The sequence below is a fragment of the Pteropus vampyrus genome, unplaced genomic scaffold (assembly GCF_000151845.1).
Source record: "Pteropus vampyrus isolate Shadow unplaced genomic scaffold, Pvam_2.0 Scaffold184, whole genome shotgun sequence".
Lineage (NCBI taxonomy): Eukaryota > Metazoa > Chordata > Mammalia > Chiroptera > Pteropodidae > Pteropus > Pteropus vampyrus.
The window spans coordinates 3,155,683-3,167,292 of record NW_011888965.1 but is presented as its reverse complement, the minus strand read 5'-3'; positions in this window follow the sequence as shown (position 1 = coordinate 3,167,292).

Below are 11,610 nucleotides of genomic sequence, written 5' to 3'. Positions count from 1 at the left end.
TTAAGGTGGGTAAGTGCAAATCTTGTCTGTTATTGTCAGAAAACCTCTGAGTCTCAGACAAGTGCTTTCTCAGGCATAAGGATGGTAGCAATAATAGCTGTTGCTTTCAGAAAATTTGGCTCACTCCCAGACATCTGTGACCCAATTCATTACAGAGGTGGAGTAGTCTTCTTACTGGATGAGAATATGAGTCAAATTCTTAGATTTTGAAAGCACATACTTCTGTTCAACTGCTCTTTAAAAACTCTCAAGATTGAAATTCATGACCCAAATTCTGTCAAAAGCTTACTGAAGCCAGCTGATAATTAAGACTAACAGACTAAGGTAGAGTTTGCAAACTTTTTCTGTAAAGGGCCACATTGTAAATGTTTTAGTCTTTGTGGGCCATACAGTCTCTGTTGCAAGAACTCAGCTCTTAAATTGTAACCTGAAAACAGTCAATGATAATATGTAAACAAATGAGCGTGGCTATTTTTGTATAAAATTTCATTTACTGACACTGAAATTCTAATTTCATATAATTTTCATATGTCATAAAATATTATTCTTTTTTTAATACATTTAAAATTATAAAAATTATTCTTAATTCATGAGCTATATAAAAACAGTCAATAGGTCAAATTTGGCCTTTGGCTTGTAGTTTGCTGACCCTGCCTAAGAAAGACATTATCCATCTATACTATTTTAAATTTATCTTAGCAACTATTTAATCATCCAAAATTTTTTACCTTAATATCATTAGCTTAAACTCTGAAAAATGTCTTACTAAGTTACATTTAACTGTATTGGCCATATAGAAAGCTAAGAAAGGGTCTTTTAACAAAGTTTCTGCATATTCTATAAAATATTAAGATGTTACTCATTATGTGATGGCTATTGTAAGAATACAAATATAATAAATTAATGTGGGAATCTAGTATATAGAAGAGTTTAATAGAATCTTAGCTATTGTGAATAATTTCAGATACTGATTTCATGTCCTTTGGATATATACCTAGAAGTGGGATTGCTGGATCATACAATATTTCTATTTTGAATTTTTTTGAGAAAGCTCCATAATGTTTTCCGTAATGACTGTACCAGTTTACATTCCTACCAACAGTTCACTAAGATACCCTTTTCTGCACATCTTTGACAATATTTGTTATTTATTGTTTTTTGATAAAATCCGTCCTAACAGGTGTGAAGTAATGATATCTTGTGGTAGTTTTGATTTGCATTCTCCTTATGATTAGTGATCTTAAGCATGTTTTCATATACCTGTTGGCCATTTGTATGACTTCTTTGGACAAATGTCTATTCAGGTCCATTACCCATTTTTTAAGCAGGTTATTATTATTATTATTATTATTATTATTAATTATTATTATTATTTTGCTGCTGAGTTGTATTTGTAAAGCAACCCACAGAATGGAAGAAAAAATGCAAACCACATATATGACAAGGGAGTAATATCTAAAATATATAAAGAACTCAATTTTATTTTCATCTTAAATGACAGGTTGATTTTGTTCATCAAAGGACTTAGGTATAATCTAGGTGGCTATATTAATTTATTTCCCTAATTGCGTATGTTTAGTAAATTGCATAAGCAAAATTTGAACCTCAGACTTCTAATTTGAATCTAGCATATTATTATTTGTTGTGTATTTTCAAGAAAAGAGGATAAAAAAATCCATCATTTGTGCACTCTGAAATTAAAAAATCTAAAAAAGTAGAAACGCATAAAAATTCACATGCACAAGCTTCTAAATTTTAAAGCATTTCTCATAGTAATTTTATCTTTGTGACAAAAATAATTTCTGAAAAATCTAGTCACTGTTCCTATTTCTTTCTAGTCATTTATATGAAATGCAGTAATTGCTCTGTCAGATAACCAAAAAAGGAGCATTCTCTCCCTCTTTGTTTCTATTCTCTGACTGGAAAGCACTAAAGAGACTGCAGGTTGATTTCAAGATTTGGTGACTGTGCAAGCTTTATTAGCAGTGGCATCATTGATCTCAGAGGAGGCGATGGTTAAAAAATCTGGAGATATTTCACAGTCAAACAAAGGAGCCAAGCTAGGAAAAAGCAAAGCTAATAGACTTAGCTGCTCCTTCTAATCTCCTTTACTAATGAGGTTGGGAAGAAGGGCTGCCATTTGTCTCAAATGCTATTTCTACTTTTATTATAAGACTTCCAAAACTGATGTTCAGGAGAACATAGTATGCCTTAATAAAGAGGGTCTATTTACAAATACGTTTGGGAGATGCTGGATTTTTGTTTTGTTTTGTTTTATTCCTGCAGAACATCTCAAATTCTTGAAAAACATATCATATATTGTCAACTTCCAATGTAAGAGAATGCTGTATTTTTCATACTTTACTAGAAAACTCTTAAGTGATGCATCTATCAAATAACAGTTTAGAAACCTACTTTTCCCCTCACGCTCTCTCAATAATCTCTCCTCATTTAGTGTACCGCCTCATAATAACACTTGTCTAATATTTTACAGTTTAAGAAATACTTTTGCTTCTCAATCTACTCCAAATTGACTTCTTGGTACTTATTAATATAATCTGTGTTTATAGATTCATAATTTTGTGTTATCATATTATTAATATTTTAAATATAAAATTACAAGACCGTTTTTTCTTTTGTCTTAAATTTTCTAGCTATCTATATTTTATATCTAGCTATTAATAATTATTTCTACTTAATTCCATATATTTAACTTTAAAATGCATTCCCAATGCTTCTATACCACAGAGTTAACATGCATAAGTTCTTGATTTTTATTTCATTCTCAGTTGTTTGTAACACCTAATATCACTAAAGTAACTATTTTTAAAATGGGCACAAGAGCAAGATTTGTTCTAAAGCCTTGCATATATGAAAATACTTTTATTGTATTATCAACATTAGTCTATATATTATTTCCTGAAGCTGCTGTAAAAAAATTGCCACAAATTTAGTGGCCTGAAACAACAGAAATTTATTCTGTCATAGTTCTGGAGCCCATAAATCTGAAATCAAGGTGTCTGCAGGGTTGTACTCCCTACAGAGACTCTGGGAGAGATTCTGTTCCTTGCCTCTTCCAGCTTCTGATGGCTCAAGGCATTTTTTGACTCCATCACTTTAATGTCTGCCTTCTTCATATCACCTTCTCTTCTCCTGTGTATCTCTCTATTAGAACTCCCTGTGCTTCGTTTCTAAGGCCTAGCTGGATAATCCAGGATAAGCTTCACCTCTCAAGATACTTAATCATGTCTTTTGCCATATAAGGTAACATTTATCGGTTCCAAAATTTTGATGTGGATATTTTGCGGGGTTCACTTTTCAGTTTAATACAGCCTACAAGTCTTACTTATTTTGGAGGGTCGATTCTAATTCTTACTTCCTCTGAGTTGTTTTAATTTTAACATTGCAATTTCTTATATTAGTCTCTTCCCACATACCTTGTTTTCTTATATTTTGCTGTCTTTTTTTTTTTTTTATCTCAAAGTATTTGCCTTGCAATCGTCAGGTTTTATAGCATAGAAAAACATGCATTCTTGTATAAAGAATCTGAAACAGGTAGTTTTAACTTTTTCTTCTGCTTTCTTTGTTAATTTTTTTCAGAGATGTGTTTTATTCATTTGTTACATTTAAGCTTAACTACCATTTCCTTCAAGAAGTCTTTATTGTCTCCCAGTATCGAATGAGATGCCTTACTTATATATACCTTAGACACCTCGTACTTACCCAATCACAGCATGTCTCTTATTGCATTATTATTGTCTGTCTTGCCAACAGACAGTGAACAACTTGAGGGAAAAAATTGTGATTTGTTCATATTATTTTTTCAAAACAGCACAATACCTAGCACTAGTAGGCAACTAATAGGAATTTGTTGAATTGTGATCTTAGACTATGTCACCTACAGAAGTTCTTCTCTAAACCTCCAAGGTTTAGTGTGTTGCTTTTATTCTAGGTTTACATAATATCATGTACTGACCTTTATCATAAAACATGTCACAATGTATGGTGATTTTATCATAACAATAACTAGAATTGATTAGACATTTACTACATGCTAGACATTGTGCTAAGCAATTTACCAGTATTTCTTCTTTAATTTAGTCCTCACAATGACCCTATGAGTTAGTACTATTTTATTCCATTTTAAGATAAAGAAATGGGCATTAAGAGGTTAAGCATTCTGTCTAAAGTCACACAGTTAGCAAATAGCAAAGCCTGGTTTTTAACACAGACAATTTGACTTCAGATGTCATTCTATTAACCAGTATACTATACTTTTCCTATGTTTGCTTTTGTTTCTAACATCAAACTTTCAGAAAGTTCTTAGGCTCAGATATTGCATCTTTTTTTTTTCATTGCCTACTATGATGTATTATGAATAGTAGCTGTTTAATAATGTTCTGTATGAATAATTGGTGATATGAAGTGAAGTTCAGATTACTGCTCCATGTAAGTACAAATATATCATTTTAGAAAATAAAAAATATAGACTATAAATTTAGATTTGGTACTCACAGAATTAAAATATATATATATATGGATAAGCATTGTTAAAATAATATAGCTAAGATATGCAACTAAGATCCCTAAAGAGATATTAAACATGTTTACTTCCATCCAGTATATAAAGACTGTTATACTTTCTACATATGTCTTAATAAAATTTACTTATAATGGGCCAAAACTTTCACAATAATTTGAATTCTCAAAAATTTTATCAGTTAGACCATGTATCTTTAAGAATTGGGTTCTTTTTTTTTTTTTTTAAGTCTCAGATATCTTTTTATCTTTTTCATAAATTTTCAAAGATTGTCCTACCAGTTCGTCATATTAAGGGCCTGGCATTCAGAGGACCATTACCATCACCTTCAACGATTCAGTTGTAATGTAGGTGTTGTTTGATTCTTTCACCTCTTTCACAGAATATCACCAACACAACATTTTCCTTCTTTATGCCTCCAACTAGTTACTAAACCCACCAAAAGTAGCCATTATCTAGATTTATAATGCCATAAAGTAAATTTTTAAGCTGTTGTTTAATTATGCAGAAATGTAATGATGTAGTAATTACTCTTTATATCTAACACCTTTTAGTCAGTATTATTTCTGAGATTTTCCTTAATGTTACATGTAATAGTATTTTTTTTAATTTTTATTACTGTGTAGTAATACCTTATATAAATGCATTATTTATCCATACTACCATTGATAAAATTTTAGATTGTTTTCAGTGCGGGGCTATTCTGTACAAAGCTGCTATAGACATCTTTCTATATTATATTGGTGGATATATATTCACTCATTTTTCTTGACCACGTACCCAGGTGTCAAAATTGTTAGGTTACATGATTAGTGTATGTTCAGCTTTTAAAGATATCACAAATTTTCTTCCAAAGTGTTTGTACCCATTTACAATTCCATCAACAGTGTATGGAAATTCTAATTGTTCTGTATCCTTTCTAGCATGTAGTATTGTCAGTCTTAAAAGTGTGCGTTCTAGTGAATGTGTAGCAGTACCTCATCATGGTTTGAATTTTCATTGTCTTGATGACTTTTTACATGTGTATTGGCCATTTGAATATCTTTTGATTTTATAAAGAGCTTTTTTAAGTCTTTTGCCTATTTTCATTTCTCTTGGGTCATCTTTTGCTTTGCTTATTGGTCTGGGTGAATGTCCTATTCTTTGTTGTATGTAAAAAAATTACAAATATCTCTTCTTACTCTATGGCCTTCCTTTTTATTCTTTTAATTATATCTTCTGATGAAAAACTATTTTTAATTTTGATATAGTCTAATATATTATTTATTTTCTTTATAAATATTGCTCCCTGTATTCTGTTTAGGAGATTTTTGTGCATGCCAAGATTAAAGTTTGATTTTCCTTGAGGTTTGTGTTTTACTTTTTATGTTTAGGTCACAATTCGCCTGGAATTGATTTTGTTTATACAGGAGGAGGAAGAAATAAACGTTTAATTTGGATATCCAATTAATCCAATACTATTTATTGAAAGCACTATTCTTTCTCTCATTGAATCTTTGTGGAAACTTGATTATGTAACACTGTTTACATGACACATTTAATAGTGTTTTAATTACTGTAGCTTTAAAATAAACTTGATATATGGCATTGTAACTCCTCTGACTTTGTTCTTGTTCTTCAATATTGTCTTGATTATTCTGGGCCTTTATAGTTCCTTATACATTTTAGAATGAGCTTGTCAAATTACACACACAAACACACAAGTGGCAATTATTTTTATTGGGATTGCACTAAAGTCTACTGATAAATTTTAGGAAAATTGATAAAATTACAATATAAAGTTTTCCAATTCACTAGTCTGGTTTATCCCTTAAATTATTTAGCACTTTTTAATTAGAGCACTGCTTTGCAATTTTCTGTTTAATTGCTGTTGCTTTGAAGGTGGTAATTCTTTTTTTCTAGATGTTTTTAAATTTTTCTCTTTGACATTAGTTTTGTGCAGCTTCATTATGATGTGTCTATGCGTGGCTTTCTTTTTTATATTATTTTGCTTTAGGTTCATCACAATTCTTGAATTGTAGTTTAATGTCTTTCATTCATTTGGAAAAATTCAAAGCTATTTTCTTACCAAATATTTCCTTGAAGATATTGATCACGATAATTTTAAAGTCAAAATCTGACAACTGAATAGCTGGACTCCCAAGCAGATCTTCTGTTGTCCATATTCTTCTCTTGAAATTGTTTTTTGTTATGTTGTTTAACTTTTTACTGAGTGTCAGACACTGCCTATGAAAAATTTTGAAAGCTCTACATGAAGTTATCTTCCTCCAGAGAAGATAAGATTTACTCTATCTCTTATCCAGGCTGCAAAGGGACAGACCATCTGAATCCGATCCTGAAGTGACCCACACATACTTTGCAGTCTCTGTAAACTCCTTCTTCTCTTTTGCTTACATTCTTAAAGTTTAATTCCTCATGGATTTCAACTGAGAGTTTATAGCATCACTTAGTGACACTACTTAATGAGAGATCCTGAACTCCAATTTTTGGCATTCAGTACATGAAACTGTGGAAAATTCCACTTTGCTTTTCAGCTGTTTTCTGCTTCTTGTATTTTGTATGATTTTGTTTTCTTTCCCATCTTGCCCCGTGAAGCTTAGTGAGAAAAAGCCTTGAGTAGTAAATTGGTGCCAGGTGTCTAGCTCATGTATGTGTTCCTTCTTTCTCTCTGGGATCTTAGCCTTTCATGTTATAATGCCTTTGAATACCAGGAATTCAATATTTGTCCATCCATTCTGTGTGATTGACTAAAGTTATCTTGACTCCTCTGCCTCTTTCTTGGCATCAGGAATTAGCAAATAGACCAAGAGAAAAAGAAGCAGATAAAAAGTTGGGCTTACCTCAGTGACCTTTCCTTCTCTCTAGGATATGGTCCTTCAAATCTTTGTTGCCTTTGAAACTATCTTGAAAACTTCAAAATAAATCTTGAATTTTATCCAGGTTTTCTGTTTGTTCTCAGCAGGAGGATTGGTCTGTTGCAGGTTACTCTGTCAAACCTCATAACATGTATTTAATTTTAAAATTAATTATACTACGGGAGTCTATCATAAGTTGAAAATTCCACAAAATTCTCATAGAATAATTACAATATTTATCATGTACTAAATCACAAAGGAAAATTCAATAAAATGCAAAAGCAGAAAATGTAAAGGTTACTTTACTTTTGTTAACCTCAGTGTCATCAAACAATTATATCAAACTATTAACCAATAAACAATAACAAAAAATTTAACTATTTTATTTAACTTGCTTTAAAAAATGTAGAAAATTTAGAAAGAAGAAAAAAAAATGAGATCATTTCACTAGAAATTAAGTGGTTCTGAGTGGAATATTTATAGCCTTGACTATATCTATGGAATGTAAATATAAATATATATATATATTTCAAATTTTCTTGAAAGACATGAAAACAACAAAATAATCTGAAGCAAATAGAACAATATATAAAAATCAAAATAATAAAATTGAAAAAATCTTTTAGAAATAACAATAAAATGAACAATTATTTGGCAATTCTTACCAAAAGGCAATTTTTAAAAAATTAAGAATGATAAAAATGTCATAACTACAGATACAAAAGATGAGCTGTTTTCAAGATATACAATAGAGTTTTACCAATAAATTTGTAAATTTTGATGAATTGGACATTTTCTAGAATATTATAAATAAACAAAATTGACTCAAATAGAGAAAATATTAAAAACTCAATAAACACAGAAAATGTTTAAAGTTTACTCAATTTTACACTTCTTAAAAGACCCTAGGGAAATTGTAGAAATTGAAATATCTTAAACTTCAGGAAAGAATACAAAAGATAAGAAAGTAAGGGCTAGAGAGGTTAAGCAAATCGCCCAATATCATAAAGCTAGAAACTGATAGAGCCTTTTCTTTAGCTTTTCTAGTGCATATAAGCTAGAATAATATTTGTATCAAATCAATTATAATTTAAAAATTGCAAAATAAAAAGTATGGATCAACTTCACACATGAGCATCGATGCCAAAATCTTAACTATTATCAAAATAATTTCAGAGAAATATTAATATATTATGACCAAGTAGGGACAATTCTAATATTGCAATGATGATTTAATTGTAGAAAAAATGTAATTAATAGGTTAAAGAAAAAAATCATAAGATCATCTAAACTGATACTTAAAAAAAATGAAATAGAAAATAAAACAAATTTATAACAGAAAAAAATTAAAAACTATTGGTAGCCTATAAATAAAAGGACATGTTTTCAATTTAATTGTTAGCTATCAAAGATAAAGCAAAAACATCGTACTTGATAGTGAAGCATTGACAAGCAAAATAAAGTTGAGAAAAATATTAAAATGCCTGGTATCACAGCAATTATTCAACAGTGATCCAAAATTCCTAGAGACTGTAATTATGCAACATATATAAGTAAAAGGTATAAATATTCAAAAGAAAAATAATCAACATTGTGGTTTATATTATTGTCTACCTGGACTATGGAATAGAAACAAAATAAAATCTTTAGAACTAATCAAAGAGTTTACAAAAGACACCATAAACAAAGTGCAAAGAAAAACATCAGTCTGAGATATATCATCTGCAACATTTATAGAAGTAAAGGTTCAGTATTCACTTTGAACTTAGTATTCGCTTAGAACCCCACTTTGATATTAAAAAAAAAATCAAACACTCAATTAGAAATGTGGGCAACATATACATACTGACAATTTACAGAAGTAGAAATGAGAAAAGTCACAAAGAATGTTTGAAATGTGTTCAACTTTACCAAATGTGCAAATGAAAATTAAGAAAACAATAAAATACCATTTTCTCTCAGATTGGCTAAAACAAAACAAAAAAATGAGATTGAAAATATTTGATTGGTAAGAGTTTTTCAGTCATACATTATTAGTGATAGAGCAAAATAGTTCTGCTCATCATGTACAGGGCAATTTGACAGTATTTATCAAAATCGTAAATATGTGTACTTGGAAGAATGAATCTACCTTTTTTCCTCTCTCTAGACAAAGATTATGAAAGAGGTTATATACTGTCAAAAAACAGGCAGGACTAAAGCTTTACTTTTAAAGATATAGCCAAAATCTTTAAAATATTAAAAACAAAAACAAAGAGATTGAGGAGTAAGACTAAAGAAAATTAGAATATTTCTGCATAAGAAAATAGAAAGAATTAGGTTTTCCTTGCTTCTGAGAGGGTGGAGGGAAGAGAAATATGGTTATGAGAAGGAAGAAATATGGACAGGGAAAGAAGTTTCTAGCATCATGGCACAGTGACCAAAGGAGTTTTAAGAACGAAAATTACCACAGTAAATTTTGAGTGGCTTGTGTTTTTAAAATGTAAAACTTATTTCACCTCTCTAAACCTTGAGTAAATTTAGTTCACACATACGCAAAAAAAACCTTTTTATGAAAGGATATACTCACCTTGTTAAATAATATATGTAGTAGAGCTAAAGACCAAACATTGGCTATAGCCAACCTTAGCCATAAAGGTCTAACAAGCCTCAGTAGCTCTATGAATAACAAATTTAAAAACCAATAAGTTAAATGTAAACAAAGTACTGCCTTGTGTGTTTTTGTTGTAAAAGTAATGGGGAGAAGCGGAGTTCTATATTTGACACAATGTGGTCAAATAGGGGCCACATATTTTAGATGGTAAGATTATCCATAAACTAAAGGAATCCACAGGAGCTGAGAAGTAGAGATGTCCATGAGAATTTGAGGTTCCTATGAATTTCCAATGGATTAGAGGTGGAATTAATCGTATCTACTTATCTAGATATAAAAAGACAGGATGAACTCACTGACATTTGGTTTACCTATGCATGCTCTCAAAACCTCAGTTCCAATTCCTATGATCTATCTTAAAGAAATACTAGTGTTAATGCTCAAGCATTCATGTACAAAAGTGTTTGAAAATTTGAAAATTACCTAAATGTCTATCAGAACAAGAATGGTTAAAGGATAAGGAAAAACGTGCGCGAAATATATGAATGATATTAATGATGCACTATTAAATGAATAAAGATCATGGTATAAAAATGTGCTGTATAATCATTTTTTTTTGTAGAAAACAACCCAAATGTATTTCCTTGTGTGTATAGATGTATTTAAGTATATGTATGTGTGTTTATATATATGTATATGTGTATGTGTGTATATTGTGTATGTATCCTACATATACATCTGAAAGAAAACATATCAAATCATTTACATGGTTACTTCTTAAAAGTAGGATTGTGATAGAGACAGATGTTTTTGGTTGTCCCTCTACTCTTTGCCATTATTTGAAGTTTCACAATTATCCATTCTTTTTAATTGTCTTTCTTCCCCACAGAATGCAATCTCCTTAGAGCAGGGATTTCAAATCTCTCATTATACCTTCAGTATCTAAAAGAATGACACAAATTAAATTGCTCAGTTAATAGTTATTAGATACAGAGAAGAGGAGATAGGTCAAGGAACTAATTTCTCAGGTACCTGGAGAAAATAAAGTCTTTCAAGAAAGAACAGTCAAATGCTACTGAGAGTTGAAGAAAGGTAAGTATTATATGTGTCCATTAGAAAAAAAATTAGAAGTCATTTTAGAAAGAAATTAAAAGGCATCATTAGAAATAGTTCATGAGTGAGAGTTAGGTGCATGATTGAGAGCTGTGAGAAAATGGCACAACATATTATCTGGGAAACTTTTTTGAGCATGTTTTTTCATTAGTTCTAGAGAGGCTATATAGCATAGTGGTTGAAAAATATTGACTATAGAGCCAAACTGACTAGGGTCAAATTTGTCTCTGCCACTAGCTGAATGACCTTGGATAAGTTACTTGAACTGTCTGCACCTTAGTTTCACCTCTGTAATATGGGATACCAATAGTACTCACAGATTTGGTTTTAGTATTAAATGAGTTAGTATATTTTAAGCACTTAGAACAGTGCCTGTTATATAATAAAGGTTCGATAAATGTTAACTATTATTACTTCAGAAGGAGGGCAAGAAGAAAGGAAAGAAGGAAGGAAAGAAGGAAGGAAGGAAGGAAGGAAGGAAGGAAGGAAGGAAGGAAGGAAGGAAGGAA